General features: G+C 40.9%; 1 long non-coding RNA gene across 2 annotated transcripts in view; it reads right to left on the bottom strand.

The window, feature by feature from the left end:
• Positions 1–19,092, bottom strand: part of LOC121386952 — a 132,143-nt gene that overhangs the window by 76,034 nt on the left and 37,017 nt on the right. For both annotated transcript variants that reach the window (XR_005959744.1, XR_005959745.1), the window contains exon 3: positions 16,134–16,183. This is a non-coding gene — a long non-coding RNA (uncharacterized LOC121386952). The remainder of the gene's footprint in view (positions 1–16,133; positions 16,184–19,092) is intronic.

The following is a 19,092-nucleotide window of genomic DNA, read 5'->3' as shown; positions in this document are numbered from 1 at the left end:
GGTGTCATTAAACAAACATTTCTTTCACAACAGCCACTGATTAAACAATGTGATGGGGTGTGTCATTAAACAAACATTCCTTTCATAACAGCCACTGATTAAACAATGTGCTAGGGTGTCATTAAACAAACCCTCCTTTCACAATAGCCACTGATTAAACAATGTGCTTGGGTGTCATTAAACAAACATTCCTTTCCTTTCCTATCCTAATAGCCACTGATTAAACAATGTACTGGGGTGTCATTAAATACTATTTCACAATTGCCACTGATTAAACAATGTGCTGGGGTGTCATTAAATACTATTTCGCAATAGCCACTGATTAAACAATGTGCTGGGGTGTCACTAAATACTATTTCACAATTGCCACTGATTAAACAATGTGCTGGGGTGTCATTAAATACTATTTCACAATTGCCACTGATTAAATAATGTGCTGGGGTGTCATTAAATACTATTTCACAACAGCCACTGATTAAACGATGTGTTGGTGTGTCATTAAACAAACCCTTCTTTCACAACAGCCACTGATTAAACAATGTGCTGAGGTGTCATTAAATACTATATCACAAAAGCCACTGATTAAACAATGTGCTGGGGTGTCATTAAATACTATTTCACAACAGCCACTGATTAAACAATGTGCTGGGGTGTCATTAAATACTATTTCACAACAGCCACTGATTAAACGATGTGCTGGTGTGTCATTAAACAAACCCTCCTTTCACAACAGCCACTGATTAAACAATGTGCTGGGGTGTCATTAGAAACCTTTCACAACAGCCACTGATTAAACAATGTGCTGGGGTGTCATTAAAAACACCTTTAACAACAGCCACTGATTAAACAATGTGCTGAGTTGTGTCATTAAACAAACCCTCCTGTCACAACAGCCACTGATTAAACAATGTGCTGGGGTGTCTTTAAATACTCCTCCACAATAGCCACTGATTAAACAATGTGCTAGGGTGTCTTTAAATACTCCTCCACAATAGCCACTGATTAAATAATGTGCTGGGGTGTGTCATTAAACAGACATTCCTTTCCTTTTCAAAGTAAAAAGCCGCAGACTGGGCTTACAAAATCAATACAGAGACCGGCAATATATTTTCTTTTGATCTGATCTTGTTGAAATATTATTCGTCGTTCCACATACATATTACAGGACTCTCGGGGAACCCGTCTAGACAACGATGATCCATTGTAACCAGTTAACGGCAAGACACCTTTTTTTTTTTCAGGGGTGTGAAAAAAAAAGATTTCTCTTATCATGTGGTACCAGTGAGATCCCGATTAAAAAAAAAAAACACAAGCCCAAGTGTCTATGTTCAACAGTCCTGCTTTCATTCAATCTAAATGATCTTCAATACCGAAGCGTACTTTTTTTTTTTACTTCTCATTCAATTATTGCACACAAGTACTTAGCGGAAATATGAGCAGTTGATTAACGCTGCTGTGATGTGAAAAAGTGAAAAACATTTTTGCCGCGACTCTGAAGGAAATGCACACGTTAACGAGGTTTTATTAATGTCAATTGGCATGAAAAAACGTATTTATCTTGTGTTAGCATTGGACCAAGCTCTGATACGCTTTGATTTTCTCTTCTTCCTTTTCTGTTTTTTGTTGTGTGAAAAATTCTGTTGATACGATGATGCAAGGAAAGAAAATGTGTTTGACACCGCAACACATTATTTAATCAGCTGCTGTGTTTTACTAATCGCAAACACTAATTCTAGTGTCCCCAGGAATTCAAACAATAATAATTAAAAAATAATATTAATAAAAACATTTAAGAACCTCCCTCTCCTCCAATACCATAAATTTACACATTTAACTGCTTTGAAAGAAAGAAATGTTTTATTTAACGACGCACTCAACACATTTTATTTACGGTTATATGGCGTCAGACATATGGTTAAGGACCACACAGATTTTGAGAGGAAACCCGCTGTCGCCATTACATGGGCTACTCTTTCTGATTAGCAGCAAGGGATCTTTTATTTGCACTTCCCACAGGCAGGATAGCACAAACCATGGCCTTTGTTGAACCAGTTATGGATCACTGGTCGGTGCAAGTGGTTTACGCCTACCCATTGAGCCTTGCGGAGCACTCACTCAGGGTTTGGAGTCGGTATCTGGATTAAAAATCCCATGCCTCGACTGGGATCCGAACCCAGTACCTACCAGCCTGTAGACCGATGGCCTGCCACGACGCCACCGAGGCCGGTCTGTAACTGCTTTGAAGTCAATCTGTATGCTGCAAGAAGTTAACATGTAACACATTGTTCTGACACAGCCCTGTGGTAAAGCACTTGTCTAGGATCGGTGAGCCCATTGGACTATTTGTCATTCCAGCCAGTGCGCCATGACTCGTATATACTAAAGCCTGTGGTATGTGCTATCTTGTCTGTGGGATGGTGAGGGGTGGGACATAGCCCAATGGTAAAGAGCTGGCCTGATGCACAGTAGGTCTGGGATCGATCTCCGTCGGTGGACCTATTGGGCTATTTCTCATTTTATATTTTAACTGGTATATACTAAAGGCTGTGGTATGTGTTATCCTGTCTGTCGGATAGTGGATATGAAAGATCCCTTGCTATACTAATGGAAAAAATGTAGCGGGTTTCCTACCTAAGACTGTAATGTCACAATTACTAAATGTTTGACATCCAATAGCCAATGATTAATATATATCAATGTGCTCTAGTGGTGTCGTTAAACAAAACAAACTTTAACTTCAATAACAAATGTCTTTCGAGAATCAAATACAGGGCTTTTATACTGAACATGGATATAGTGACTGTGTAGTTGGGGATTTTGACTGATTTATTTTTTAATTGTAAAACTGTGTTAGGGGAAATTGACTTGTATGTAAGCCAGAGATGCCGAACAAATCTGTATATTAAAGAATGATCTACACTGTATTTTCTAGCATGATCTAAACTATTTTCTAGCATGATCTACTTTATTTTCTAGCATGATCTACACTGTATTTTCTAGCATGATCTACACTGTATTTTATAGCATGATCTACACTGTATTTTATAGCACAGACAGGTGTAAGAGAGCACCAGCAGCTCGACCAGAGTTGGTAACAGGTGGTGGTGGTGGTGGTGGGGGTTATAGCATGATCTACACTGTATTTTCTAGCATGATCTACACTGTATTTTCTAGCATGATCTACACTGTATATTATAGCATGATCTACACTGTATTTTCTAGCATGATCTACACTGTATTTTCTAGCATGATCTACACTGTATTTTCTAGCATGATCTACACTGTATTTTCTAGCATGATCTACACTGTATTTTATAGCACAGACAGGTGTAAGAGAGCACCAGCAGCTCGACCAGGGTTGGTAACAGGTGGTGGTGGTGGTGGTGGTGGGGGGGGGGGGGGGGGGGGGTGTTAGCATGATCTATACTGTATTTTATAGCATGATCTATTTTACACTGTATCTTATAGCACGATAATATTCAATCATCCAGCAGACAGCCAGACACAAGTGACAAGCCGATCACAGTTTGAAAACCTACAGAGCTCCACTAGAACCATGTGTCATATTTCCCGGTATCTCTCGCCTGCACAATTTTCCTCGTCTAGACGATACTTAATACACCTCCAGATAGCCACTATCACAAATGTTATGGCTTCCATGCATGCAAAATGGCTATTATCACCAACACTTGTTTGTGCTCTGAGCTGATAAAACACAAGTTTATACCATATACAAATGGCAATAGCTGGGAGAAATCAAGTTCTAATTATATTAATAACCAGTGTCGGATGTAGGGGATTCTTCAAGTCAAAAAGTTTGGTTTTGTTTAACGACACCACTAGAGCACATTGATAAAATTAATCAGCGGCTATTGGGTATCAAACATTTAGTAATTCTGACTCAGTCATCAGATGAAGTTTGTTTTGTTTAACGACACCACTAGAGCATATTGATTAATTAATCAGCGGCTATTGGGTGTCAAACATTTAGTAATTCTGACTCAGTCATCAGATGAAGTTTGTTTTGTTTAACGACACCACTAGAGCATATTGATAAATTAATCAGCGGCTATTGGGTGTCAAACATTTAGTAATTCTGACTCAGTCATCAGATGAAGTTGGTTTTGTTTAACGACACCACTAGAGCATATTGATTAATTAATCAGCGGCTATTGGGTGTCAAACATTTGGTAATTCTGACTGATAGTCATCGGAAGAAAACCACTACATTTTTTCTAAAGCAGTAAGAGACCTTTTAAATATGCACCATCCCACAGACCTTTTAAATATGCACCATCCCACAGACCTTTTAAATATGCACCATCCCACAGACCTTTTAAACAGGCACCATCCCACATACCTTTTAAATAGGCACCATCCCACAGACCTTTTAAATAGGCACCATCCCACAGACCTTTTAAATATGCACCATCCCACAGACCTTTTAAATAGGCACCATCCCACAGACCTTTTAAATATGCACCATCCCACAGACCTTTTAAATAGGCACCATCCCACAGACCTTTTAAATATGCACATACCACAACCTTTGAAATACCAGTCGTGGTGCACTGGCTGGAACAAGAAATAGCCCACGGGCCCATTGACAGGGATCGATCCCAGACTGACCACACATCATGGAAAGCATTTATCACGGGGCTACGTCCGGTCCCCTAACTTTACTATAAAGTGTGTAGTGAAGGGAAATAACTTAACATCAGTGTAGGTGGCGCTGTACAATGCTATTGTCAGTTCTTTAAACCCTTGCTGCTAATCGAAAAGAGTAGCTCATGAAGTGGCGACAGTGAGTTTCCTCTCAAAATCTGTGTGGTCCTTAACCATATGTCTGACGCCATATAACCGTCGATAACATGTGTTGAGTGCGTCATTAAATAAAACATTTCCTTCTTTCCTTGTCAGTTCTTTACTTTCCCAAATAATCTTTAACTGCCAGGTATTGATATCATTAATTTTATAGGTGGCAACAAAATCAGAGAACTTTTTTTTTATAAGAAACTATTACTAAAAGCCCTGTGCTTATTAAACTTTCAAAGTCTAGACACAAGGCTGTATAAGAACCTCTTGAGACATTTGATGTCGTCGTGGCAACATAAAAACTGCATGTGTGTGACATCATTAAAGATTTTAGCGTAGCTATATATTAGCCCAGTGGTAAAGCACTCACCTGATAGGCAACCAGTCTAGGATCGACCCCCTGTCAGTGAGCACATTGTGCTACATGGAGCTATTTCTCGTTCCACCCATTGCACCAAAAAAAGTTTGTTTTATTTAACGACGCCGCTAGAGCACATTGATTTTTTTATCTTATCATCGGCTATTGGACGTCAAACATATGGTCATTCTGACACTGTTTTTAGAGGAAACCCGCTGTCGCCACATAGGCTACTCTTTTTACAACAGGCAGCAAGGGATCTTTTATTTGCGCTTCCCACAGGCAGGATAGCACAAACCATGGCCTTTGTTGAACCAGTTATGAATCACTGGTCGGTGCAAGTGGTTTACACCTACCCATTGAGCCTTGCGGAGCACTCACTCAGGGTTTGGAGTCGGTATCTCGATTAAAAATCCCATGCCTCGACTGGGATCCGAACCCAGTACCTACCAGCCTGTAGACCGATGGCCTGCCACGACGCCACCGAGGCCGGTCCCATTGCACCATGACTGGTATATCAAAGGCTGTGGTATGTGCTATCCTGTCTGTCGGATGGTGCAAACAAAAGATCTCTCACTACTATTTGAATTTTTTTTTTTGCTAATTTCCTGTATGACTGTATGTCAAAATTACCAAATGTTTGATATCGAATAGCTGATGATTAATAAATCAATGTGCTCTAGTGGTGTCATTAAACAAAACAAACTTTTAACTGTTTACTAATGAACAGAATGGGACCTCTGTATGTACGTTTGTCAGCAGACACAACAGCACACATCATGACCTTCAATACTTATTTTTTTACTTTTTATTACCCCACAGTACAGGCATAAAGGGAAAACAGTGTTCTCAATAAAAGAAAAAATCTCACCTACTGGCGCAATGTACCATGTTAATGAGTGACTGATAGCTAACTGACCAATGCCCTTGGTGGTACTAAAAATGACATCCTGATCTGGCAAGCTGCCATCATGTCATGTATTTGAAATAGAGTGTGTTTTCTAGTGTGGTTTTTTTATATGGGCGGGATGTAGCCAAGTGGTCAAAGCGCTCGCTTGATGCGCGATCAGTCTGGGATCAATCCCCGTTGGTGGGCCTATTGGGACTATTTCTCGTTCCAGCCAGTATACCAGTGTATATCAAAGACTGTGGTATGTGCTATCCTGTCTGTGAATAAATCAATGTGCTCTAGTGGTGTTTTTAAACAAAACAAACTTTGATTATCTAGTCTTTATTTGCAGTGCTGAATTGTTAATAAAATGTTTTTGTTTTTGCCTTTATTTTATAAACTGAATATAATGAAATCTTAAAGTGAAGAGTTATGGAAAAGTTATGTGGCAAATAGTGGAGAATAAGTGTGGATTCAAATAATCAATTATTCATAATTTTGTGCAACATTTTATATTTTTAATGAACAAAATGGCTAAAATGGCAAGGAATATTTACAAACTAATATTACCAAAACGACAGAATAGTTTCGATAATGCAGGTGTGTGGCCTCATGGGCTGCAGTTTTTGACTTTTTTTTACAAGTTCAATTAGTTGTGTGTTTGAATCTTTGACCTGAACACATAAACAAACCATGATTCATTGATTGTATTGTTCATAACTGAAGATTCTTGTAAAATAATCTAAAACCAGAACAATAGTATGACGTCACTAGTACGGATTGATATTTATCATATCGTGCTTGTTTTGTCAAAAGTGGAAGGAAGGAAGGAAGGAAATGTTTTATTTAATGACGCACTCAACACATTTTATTTACGGTTATATGGCGTTGGATATATGGCTAAGGACCACACAGATATTGAGAGAGGAAACTCGCTGTCGCCACTTCATGGGCTACTCTTTTCGATTAGCAGCAAGGGATCTTTTATATGCACAATCCCACAGACAGAATAGTACATACCACAGCCTTTGTTACACCAGTGGTGGAGCACTGGCTAGAACGAGAAATAGCCCAATGGGTCCACCGATAGGGATCGATCTTAGACCCACCGTGCATCATGCGAACGCTTTACCACTGGGCTACATCTTGCCCAGGTCAAAAGTGGTACCCAGATTTACAACGGTTAATTCACCAGCTGAACCAATGGGAATCAATCGTACAGTCCATCAGTTTGTTTTGTATACTGACACCACTAGAGCACATTGATTTACATCACTGGCTATTCGATGTCAAACATTTGGTCATTTGACTCTTTAGTCATTAGAGGAAACCCGCTGCATTTTTCCATTAGTAGTAAGGGATCTTTTATGTGCACTTTTCCACAGACAGGAAAGCTCATACCACGGCCTTTGACCAGTTGTGATGCACTGGTTGGAACGAGAAAACCCCAATCAGTTGAATGGATCCACCGAGGTCACAAACAAACATCGTCAACAACTCAACTACAGTGTACATACGCCTTATTTTTCTCTTTTATACCACCACCCATTTCCCTTTTCTTTGAATTCCACCTCTTTTCGTCCTGATCTTAACTTTCAACTTGTTTTGCTGTCCACCTCCACATCTCATTCCTTGTCTATCCAACCGTGACAGGTGCTCATCTCTTGTGGCCATCTGTGGCACATACCTGCCATTTCCCATTTGCTTTTGTTTGACTACTTGTGGTGCAACTTGTTTTGCTGTCCACCTCCACCTCCCAGTCCTTGTCTATCCAACTACCGGCCTCGGTGTCGTCATGGTTAGGCCATCGGTCTACAGGCTGGTAGGTACTGGGTTTGGATCCCAGTCAAGGCATGGGATTTTTAATCCAGATACCGACTCCAAACCCTGAGTGAGTGCTCTGCAAGGCTCAATAGGTAGGTGTAAACCACTTGCACCGACCAGTGATCCATAACTGGTTCAACAAAGGCCATGGTTTGTGCTATCCTGCCTGTGGGAAGCGCAAATAAAAGATCCCTTGCTGTCTGTTGTAAAAAGAGTAGCCTATGTGGCGACAGTGGGTTTCCTCTCCAAATCTGTATGGTCCTTAACCATATGTCTGACGCCATATAACCGTAAATAAAATGTGTTGATCGTGTCGTTAAATAAAACATTTCTTTCTTTCTTTGTCTATCCAACCATGACAGGTGTTTGTCTTTTGTGGCCATCTGTGCCACAAACCTGCCATTTCTCATCAGCTTTAGTCGGACCATTTGTGGTGCAACTTGTGTTGCTGTCCACCTCCACCTCCCAGTCCTTGTCTATCATCTCTTGTGGCTATCTGTGCCACATACCTGCCATTTACCAGCAGCTTTATTGTGACCACTTGTAGTGCAACTTGTGTTGCTGTCCACCTCCACATCTCAGTACTTGTCTATCCAACCATGACAAGTGTTTGTCTCTTATGGCCATCTGTGCCACATACCTGCCACTTCCCAGCAGCGTTAGTCTGACCACTTAGGAGAATTTTAGTAGAGCGGCAATTTGATTGCCTTAATGCAATACACATTTTAATAAAGTTTATTTTAAAACTCGCTTTGCACCATTTCAGGAGAGTGATCTTCAGCTCACCTCGACATTGCTCATGGTGACGACTGCCTACGTGCTGCAATGTTCAAATCAGTTACAGTGTGTATATTTAATCACTCCCAAAAGACATTTCATTTTGTTGGGTTTTTTTTTCTTTCCCACGAGCAATTCATTGTTGCAGGCAATATTTCGCCTCAGTTTACCAGGTTCAATAAAAACATTGTTACTGTTCGTGAAACAATTTGGTTTTCTGTAATTTCCCTCCAATTACGACAGCCTGCAAGATGGACCGAAAGGAAAAAAAAAAAAAAAAAGGAAAAAAAAAAAAAAAAAAAAAAGGAAAAAGAAGAAGATCTGTGTCGTCATGTATAACTAGAGTCTGTCTGTTGGGTCTCGCAAAGTGCATCGTTGCAGGGAATCGCAGACACTTCATTAGAATGAGCAGCAATTTCCCCACACAATCCTCTGTGCTGGGCTCCTTCCGTGAGCCTCGTTATCTCATCGTGCCGCTGACAGGGAAGATAACAAGCGTTTACCCAGTCGAGCAAGTGGGGGCGAGCCGGTCGCATGGACCACCAGCTCTTGGAGGACCTGTCACAACCAGGATGTATAGCTCACCAGCGCAGCTTCCACCTCACATGCGACGGGTCAGTGGATCAATCCCCATCAGTAGACCGACAGTTTGTGTTGTTTAATGACACCAACCACTAAAGCACATTGATTTAAAGGGACATGCCCTAGTTTCAACCCGTGAAAATTAACACTAAGTTTAGTTAAAGGGACATGCCCTAGTTTCAACCCGTGAAAATTAACACTAAGTATAGTTGATCTACAAACCTGTAACACATTTGGATAAAGTTACAGTTGAGTGAAACATGAGTCTGTGACTTTGAAATGATGAAATACCCTCTAAAAATAGACTAAAACTTGACTCCATAAGTGTTACTTCTCAGACGAACACGTGTGCGTTTTTAAAAATATAAAAAATGCATTTTGTGATATTAAAGACACCAAAACGACCAAAAACACTTCAAATGTGCGGAAATGGATAATCTAAACAATAAAATCTAAGTAAAGTATTATTTCAGTTATCAAAAACGGCTCTAATAGTTAAAAATATGCCTTAGTGTTTAAAAACTAGGATATGTCCCTTTAATCATCAGCTAGTGTGTGAAAAATAAGGACCTAGACTGTTATGTATTTTTTAGCATTATGTACAGCACTGACGATTGCCGTGGGCAATTGCGGGGGTTGTAACACAAATAAAAAAATATAAAAAATTACGGACTGTAAAAGTCACAAAGTGACTTCGCTCTATGATTCTGAGCTCACGTGAGGCCTGTAATTCTGTCAAAATTAGAATGTCAACCTAGAACTTTCTTCAGCCCTTTAAACTAGATTGAGGGAGGGAGAGAGGGAGAGAGAGAGAGAGAGAAAGAGAGAGAGAGAGAGAGAGAGAGACAGAGAGAGCGAGATTTTGAGCTCACGTGAGGCCTGTAATTCTGTCAAAATTAGAATTTCAACCTAGAACTTTCTTCAGCCCATTAAACTAGAGAGAGAGAGAGAGAGAGAGAGAGAGAGAGAGAGAGAGAGAGAGAGAGAGAGAGAGAGAGAGAGAGAGAGAGAGATTTTGAGCTCACGTGAGGCCTGTAATTCTGTCAAAATTAGAATGTCAACCTAGAACTTTCTTCAGCCCATTAAACTAGATTGAGGGAGGGCGAGAGAGAGAGAGAGAGAGAGAGAGAGAGAGAGAGAGAGAGAGAGAGAGAGAGAGAGAGGGAGAGAGAGAGATAGAGAGAGAGGGGGTGGGGGAGGGGAGGGGGGAGAGGGAGAGGGAGAGGGGAGGGGGAGAGGGAGCGGGAGAGAGAGAGAGAGAGAGAGAGAGAGAGAGAGAGAGAGAGAGAGAGAGAGAGAGAGAGAGAGAGAGAGAGAGAGAGAGAGAGAGATTCACAACGCACCATGGGAAGTCGTGTCTCGGTAACATACGGCCGTACTTTACCCGGTAAGAAACACCGATACGTTTCGTATTGACCAAATACTTCACGGCAACATAACAGATGAAGATGGAAGACTGCCAGTCTGTGGCAGCAGAGTCTCAAGATGGAAAGCAAATTGATTTTTTTTTTGTATATAGAAAAAGCCTCATGCCCAATTGTGCTAAAAGACAGCTTTACAGGCACTGGAGGCCGATGCCCTGTTGACATAATTACATCTTCATTTTAATGATGCCGTCAGAGTGATGATGAAAGAGGTGGCGTTGCCGCAATACAAATAACGTTGGACCTGTTTCTTCACATCTTGTATTGAGGCGAGTTCAGGAGGACTAGTATACTGCTAACAAGCGTTTACCATCATCTGGGGGGTGAGTGGGCGGGACATAGCCTAGTGGTAAAGTGCTCGCTAGATGCGCGGTCGGTCTGGGATCGATCCCCGTCAGTGGGTCCATTGGGCTATTTGTCGTTCCAGCCAGTGCATCACGACTGGTATATCAAAGGCCGTGGTATGTACTACCCTGTCTGTGGGATGGTGCATATAAATGATCCCTTGCTGCTAATTGAAAATAGTAGCCCATGTAGTGGCGACAGTGGGTTTCCTCTCTCAATATCTGTGTGGTCATTAACTATATGTCTGATGCCATATAACCGTAAATAAAATGTGTTGAGTGCGTCTTTAAATAAAACATTTCTTTTTGGGGCGGGATGTAGCCTAGTGGTAAAGCACTTGCTTGATGTGCAGTCGGTTTGAAACAAATGTAGCAGACTATATATTTAATTACCAAATGTTTGACATCCAATAGCCGATAATTAATAAATCTTTGTGCTCTAGTGGTGTCCTTAAACAAAATAAACGTCAGATCAATGTGCTGTAGTGGTGTCGTTAAAAAAAAAAAAACTTCCAATAGCCGATGATTAATAAATCAATGTGCTCTAGTAGTGTCCTTAAACAAAATAAACGTCAAATCAATGTGCTCTAGTGGTTTCGTTAAAAAAACCCACCTTCCAATAGCCAATGATTAAGAAATCAATGTGCTCTAGTGGTGTCGTTAAACAAAATAAACTTCCAACAGCCAATGATTAAGAAATCAATGTGCTCTAGTGGTGTCGTTAAACAAAACAAACTTTTCACCATCGTCTGCACATGCCAGTCCAGCGAGGGACTGTAATCACTTGGCCTGCCTGAACAGGCCTCATGTTTTTTCAGCAAAGTAATCAGATTTAAATCTTGACCATTATGGACACAGCGAGCACTGTCTGAGATATGTCAACTTGTTCCCACTAGCAGGACAAAAGGAAAGCAACCTGGCATGTAGACGAACAACCCCTGGAGGAGAAACAACTATTCCACCCCAAGGAGAACCTACAACCATGCGAACCCCTGGAGGAGAAACAACTATTCCACCCCAAGGAGAACCTACAACCATGCGAACCCCTGGAGGAGAAACAACTATTCCACCCCAAGGAGAACCTACAACCATGCGAACCCCTGGAGGAGAAACAACTATTCCACCCCAAGGAGAACCTACAACCATGCGAACCCCTGGAGGAGAAACAACTATTCCACCCCAAGGAGAACCTACAACCATGCGAACCCCTGGAGGAGAAACAACTATTCCACCCCAAGGAGAACCTACAACCATGCGAACCCCTGGAGGAGAAACAACTATTCCACCCCAAGGAGAACCTACAACCATGCGAACCCCTGGAGGAGAAACAACTATTCCACCCCAAGGAGAACCTACAACCATTGGGTAATTCTGAAATATAACAGTCTTAGTGCACCATCTCACAGACAAGATAGCACATACCACGGCCTTAGATATACCAGTTGTGGTGACTGGCTCGAATGAGAAACAGCCCAATGGGCCTACCGAGGGGGATTTATCCTAGACAGACCATGCATCAAGCTACGTCCCGCACTTTAAAATAAAGATGCCCAGAGACATCAAATATTTTATAATTTTTGGCATAGTTTTACAGATGAAACACGACCCCATGGAGAACCTACAACCATTTGGTAATTCTGACATATTATAGTCTTAGAGAGGAAACCCGCTACATTTTTCAATTAGTAGCAACTGTTCTTTTATATGCACCATCCCACAGACATGATAGCACATACCACGGCCTTTGATATACCAGTTGTGGTGCACTGGCTCGAACGAGAAATAGCACAGAGATCAATCCTAGACCGACTGCACACCAAGTGAGTGCTTCACCACTAGGCTATGACCTACCCCTAGAACAACCGGCCTCGGTAGCGTCGTGGTTAGGCCATCGGTCAACAGGCCGGTAGGTACTGGGTTCGGATCCCAGTCGAGGCATGGGATTTTTAATCCAGATACCGACTCCAAACCCCGAGTGAGTGCTCCGCAAGGCTCAGTGGGTAGGTGTAAACCACTTGCACTGACCAGTGATCCATAACTGGTTCAACAAAGGCCATGGTTTGTGCTATCCTGCCTGTGGGAAGTGCAAATAAAAGATCCCTTGCTGCTAATTGGAAAGCGTAGTCCATGAAGTGGCGACAGCGGGTTTCCTCTCAAAATCTGTGTGGTCCTTGACCATATGTTTGATGCCATATAATCGTAAATAAAATGTGTTGAGTGCGTCATTAAATAAAACATTTCTTTTACCCCTAGAACAATGACAAAGACAATGTTGGGGTAAAATCTACAGTTGTGGAAAAATTCATTTAAAATACATATTGGTTAAGAACCACACAGATAGACAAGCACCTGTCGCGGTTGGAGACACAAGGACTGGGATGTGAAGGTGGACAGAGAAAGAAGTTGAAAGATAAGAGTAGTTGCCAGATCGGGAAGAAATGAGATGGAAGGAGAGAAAGGAAAGGGAGCAGTGAGACAAAAAAAGAAAGAAAAAAAAAAGAACCACACAGATAATGAGAGAGAAAACCCACTCCATGAGCTACTCGTTTTGATTAGTAGCAAAGTATCTTTTATATGCACACATCCAACAGACAGAATAGTGCATACCGTGGCCTTCGATATACTAGTGGTATGTGTTGTCTCGTAAGCTTATGGCTACAGGCCTTCATGGGTATGGGGTTAATTAAACCAGTTGGGGAGTACTGGATGAAATGTTAAACAGTCCAATGGATCTACCGATGGGAATCGATCCCAGTCTGATTGCGCATCAGACTGGCGCTTTAACACTGAGCCATGTCCCGCGGCCCTGAAATTCACTGCAATAAATAATGATCCTACAACTGACTATGCGTCAAGCAAGTGCTTTGTGGGTGAACTATATATCCCATTGATCAATATAACGAGAGTTTTCCGAGATGTTCATTACAGAAGGAGGATATCTGCATATATATATATATATATATATATACTCTCTGGACTAAACACTCTCCGTGTGAATGTGTGTGTGTGTGTGTGTGTGTGTGTGTGTGTGTAGAGCTGTAGTCATTTCAATACTGGTAGATGACCCAGGTTCCACTGACCACCAACGCACATCACATTGACCAGACCCAGTGACACGGTGAAACACTGGGTCAATACTGCCGGCCGCCCGCCACGGCCGCTGACCAGGCCAAATTACAGAAGATGTATTTGTCCTAATTGACACGGATCACCATGGTGATATGACTGATGGTTCGTACTGTAGGGAATTGTTTGTGTCTGCAGACAGACAGGTTGCCCGCGGCAAAGAGAGACAATCAAATGTAGATGACATCTTCCCTACTGAGACCTCGGTAGGATCTTCTGGCAAAACTAATTAGTCTAATCGTGGCCGGTTAATTAATCATATGGGGTTATTGTTTTCTGTCGTATAACACACCGAAAGTATATAAGAAAAGATGACCAGCCTCGGTTGTGTGTCGTGTTCAAGCCATCAGACTTAAGGCTGGTAGGTACTGGGTTCACATTCCGGTACCGGCCTCAGTAGTATAGTGGTTTCGCCATCGGGTAACAAAATATTTTATTTAAAAAAAAAGCTCTATGGGGTGTATATACCACCAAATCAAATCTCATAGAAGGAAGGAAATGTTTTATTTAGCGACGCACTCAACACATTTTATTTACATCAGACGTATGGTTAATCAAATCTCATAGATGACAACAGTGACATATTTGGCTAAAACTCCTGCCCACAAATTTGAGAGATTGCTAAACAATTTTAAAACATTAAACATTAGTTGCTAATCTTCTTCTTCTTCTTGTTCGGTTTCCTAATAAATTTTCAGTTGACTAGAAATATTGTTAATCAAGATTTAAGAAACAAAATGTTCCCTGCATGGATATAAATACTACCACCCTTAAAAGTAAATCAGAAAGTATTGGTCAAGCTGCTCATTTCAGAGACAAAGGGTAGTTAGCATCTATGAATACCCTACATTAAAGTATTGTTCATGATATCTTTGAACGAAATGTACTCTTATATTAAATATACACATCGCTCCAGAGAACTTTTAAAACAGGTTAAGAGAAGCCACAATTACTCGGAATCTATTTATAGCTTTAGGGGTAAAGACCTTTAGTTTGGGCCTAGTAGGGGCCATTCTGATGAAGATGAATACGTATAGATGTAGTTCTAATAATCAAATTTAAGTTCTGTGTACCCCGGGCTTGGGCGATACAGAGATAGCTCAACTCACAACAAGCGTGGAGCATGCACGCCCTTTGAAGCATGCAGTCCCATACCGAAATGGAAATACTGTGGCTTCACTATTCATCTCATTCAACATCACCATCAATATATGTTTGTGATGACCTAACAAGAAATGTATTTGACTCTGGGATGGCGGGACGTAGCCCAGTGGTAGAGCGTTCGCTCAATGTGCGGTCAGTCTAGGATCAATCCCCGTTGGTGGGCCCGTTGGGCTATTTCTCGTACCAGCCAGTGCACCGTGACTGGTATATCAAAGGCCGTGGTATGTACTACCCTGTCTGTGGGATGGTGCATATAAAAGATCCCTTGCTGCTAATCGGAAAGAGTAGCCCATGAAGTGACGACAGCGAGTTTCCTCTCTCAATATCTGAGTGGTCCGTAGCCATATATCCAACGCCATATAACCGTAAATAAAATGTGTTGAGTGCGTCATTAAATAAAAATTTCCTTCCTTCCTTCCTACAGGCCTGTCTACCGGACTCGCCATCCACTGAGTCAACATTTCTTTCTTTCTTTCACCATTCATCTCACCGGGTTTGTGATGACCTAACAAGGACATAGCCCTCGTCAAATAAAAACAGCAAGTCTGGAAGTCTGTTGTTAGTCACACCGATTGCAACAAATAACGATTGCTTTTAAGGATAGCCTTAAATTCTTGAAATCCTAGGTTAAAATCTGTGCTATCTGACACATTATGGAGGAAAGGGCTATTAAAATGCGATGAAACGCAATGTTCCATGAGAGGTAAACGGCTGATCTGAGGAGAATTTCCACCCCTGATACATATTTTGAGCTTGGTGATTCTAACAAAGGACCTATATCTTGTGTGACTGAAACAAATTAAAAGCTAGTAAGAAATAGCGGTAAATACCTGTTACTTGATGGCAGAAACACAATATCCAAATATCCCAGAGATGACACCTGCAAAGATAATTAACAGATATTTAATGGATATATAGACATAAAAGAATGTATAATAACAAAGCACAACTACAATAACATAAAATAGTGGTGAGTGAAGGATAGAAATGTTTTATTTAATGACAAACTCAACACATTTTATTTACAGTTATATGGCGTCAGACATATGGTTTAAGGACCACACAGATATTGAGGGAGGTAACCCACAGTTGCCACTTCATGGGCTACTTTTTTTATTAGCAGCAAGGGATCTTTTATATGAACCATCCCACAGACAGGATAGCACATACCAGTCGTGGTGGAACGAGAAATAGCCCAATGGATCTACCGATGGGGATCGATCCCACACCATATAACTGTAAATAAAATGTGCTGAGTGCGTCGTTTAATAAAACATTTCTTTCTTGCTTTCTTTTTATCAAAAAAAATATTACCCTGTATTTTTTAGCCCATATTGGTAATAATAACCACTATTAAAGGGGCATGCCCTAGTTTTTAAATACAAGGCATACTTTTGTCTATTATAGCCATTTTTGAAATCATAGATTACTTAAGATTTTATTGTTTAGATTATCAGTTTCCGTACATTCAAAGTGTTTTAGTCATCCTGGTGTTTTTAATAGATCACAAAATGCATTTCTCATATTTTTAAAAATGCACGTGCATCTGAGAAGTAACAGTTAAGGAGTCGAGTTTTAGTCTATTTTTAGAGTGTATTTCACCATTTCAAAGTCACAGACTCATGTTTCACTCAGTTGTAACTTTATCCAAATGTGTTACAGGTTTGTAGATTAACAAAACTGAGTGTTAATTTTCACGGGTCGAAACTAGGGTCTGTTTGTTAATTTTTCTTTTCTTTTTCTGTCAATGGGTCATTTGTATTAAAAGAAAAACTAAATCATGTTTTTTAATATGTAAAATATCAACCTCGTCTAGTTAATCAGAATTTGTCTCGGCAGACCCTCAACAAATACTGTTTAACATAGATAACCTAGTCTCGGTTGATATTTTCTATATAAAAATACACTCATGACGAATCAATAACCGTTTGTTACAAATTCTATACTGGCCTATTACACATTTTTGTTTTGTATGACATTATTTATTATGAACAGACAAGTCCAACACAGGCAGACAGACACAGACACACACACACACACACACACACACACACACACACACATGGATGGATACAGACAGTTAATATCAATTAATCGGTTCATACATTGTTTATCTGAATACATGGCCAATCGACAGGACCTTTTGGCAGATATTACAAATATTCATCAGTCTGTGAATATAATAACCAACTGGGGATGACTTTCCTATGTCCTCTGCAGGCATGCGTGAAGGTAGGCAAATATATTGGCAAACAGACAGACAGACAGACAGGCAGATGGACAGACAGACAAAGACGATTTAGTCAGGACAGCAAGGTTTAGGATGAACAGACAGACAGACAGACAGACAGAAGGAATGTTTAGGCAGAATGAGGTTAAGTCAGACAGACAGATAGAAGGACAGATAGACAGACAGACAAAAACAGAGATAATGGACAGCCAGACCAACAGACAGATAGAAGGGCAGACAGATAGAAGGGCAGACAGACAGCAGACAAAAAACAGCACAAACATAACAGCAGGCAGCCAGACAGACACATATAACAGAAAGAATGGAAAGACAGACAGGTAGACAAAAAAGAAATACCTTCAGACTAGGTCAGCACAGCTGATATACAGACCAACAGACGGTCAGTAGGAAAGCAGATGCAGGTTGGACAGACAAACCAACAGACCGATAGACAGATAAACAGACAGAAGGCAGGCAGGCTCAAGCACGACAGTACAGGCAGCCGGACAAACAAATTCACAGTAGGAAATAATGCTCAGCAGGTCATTATGCAGAATGGACAGACAAACCAACAGAAAGACAGACAGACATAAGGTAGACAAGAATGCAGGCATGACAGACATACACACATACATGTGATGTAGACAAGAATGCAGGCATGACAGACAAAGCAACATACAGACAGACAGGCAGGCAGACAGACAGAAGGTAGGCATGACAGACGAACAGATGGACAGAAGGACAGAAGGAAGGAAGGTAGGCTGAGGCATGACAGCAGACAAATTGGACAAGAGCATGTCCCTGACAGACAGACAGACAGACACAGACAGTGAGCATAGTGAAGAAAGAGTTGTACCTGCTTTCAACGGACTAACAGACGGACAGCAGTAGTTGATGATGACGAGAATATCAGAACACAAAGAGTAACAGATTTCCAAAGGTCAATCACAGACACAACCGTGGACGCAATCGTCATGGACAACGATGACAACGAGAGACATTTAAACAACTACAGCCGGAGGGTGGACTGGCCTGGACCCCCCACCCCCCCCATAAAGCCGACCACTGAGACTATTTCTAATCCATTATGTGGCCCCAATGAGATGTCTAGACAGAACCAGTTTCAATTAACTCCATACATTGTTATATATCTACTGGGCATTGATTGCGACAGTCTATTAATATACAATCACGTTTCCTCGAACGGTGTCCGCCGCAGACTCGGCCAATTACTTGTGTATATACCTGGCCATGTTTTATACGATCAAGTTCAAACAGTTGCTACGTTATTATCAAAAAGAATAATTAATTAATTAATGTTTTATCAGAAATCCCTGCGTGCACAGTAAATGCTGGCTATAATTGGAACATACTGTTAAATCAGTGGGTGTTAAGGTGTCTAACATAGGGTGCAAGATGTTAGAGAAAAAAAACCTTCTGCCACCACACAAGTTACTCCTTTACATTAAATTAAAATAACAACCTGTTTATATATTGATGGTTATAAACTTTAAAGCTTGTTTTGTTCAACAACACCACTAGAGCACACTGATTTATTG

The sequence above is a fragment of the Gigantopelta aegis genome, chromosome 12 (genome assembly GCF_016097555.1).
Source record: "Gigantopelta aegis isolate Gae_Host chromosome 12, Gae_host_genome, whole genome shotgun sequence".
NCBI lineage: Eukaryota > Metazoa > Mollusca > Gastropoda > Neomphalida > Peltospiridae > Gigantopelta > Gigantopelta aegis.
Note: the sequence above shows the minus strand (reverse complement) of the source record. Positions and strands in the feature narration are given on the sequence as shown.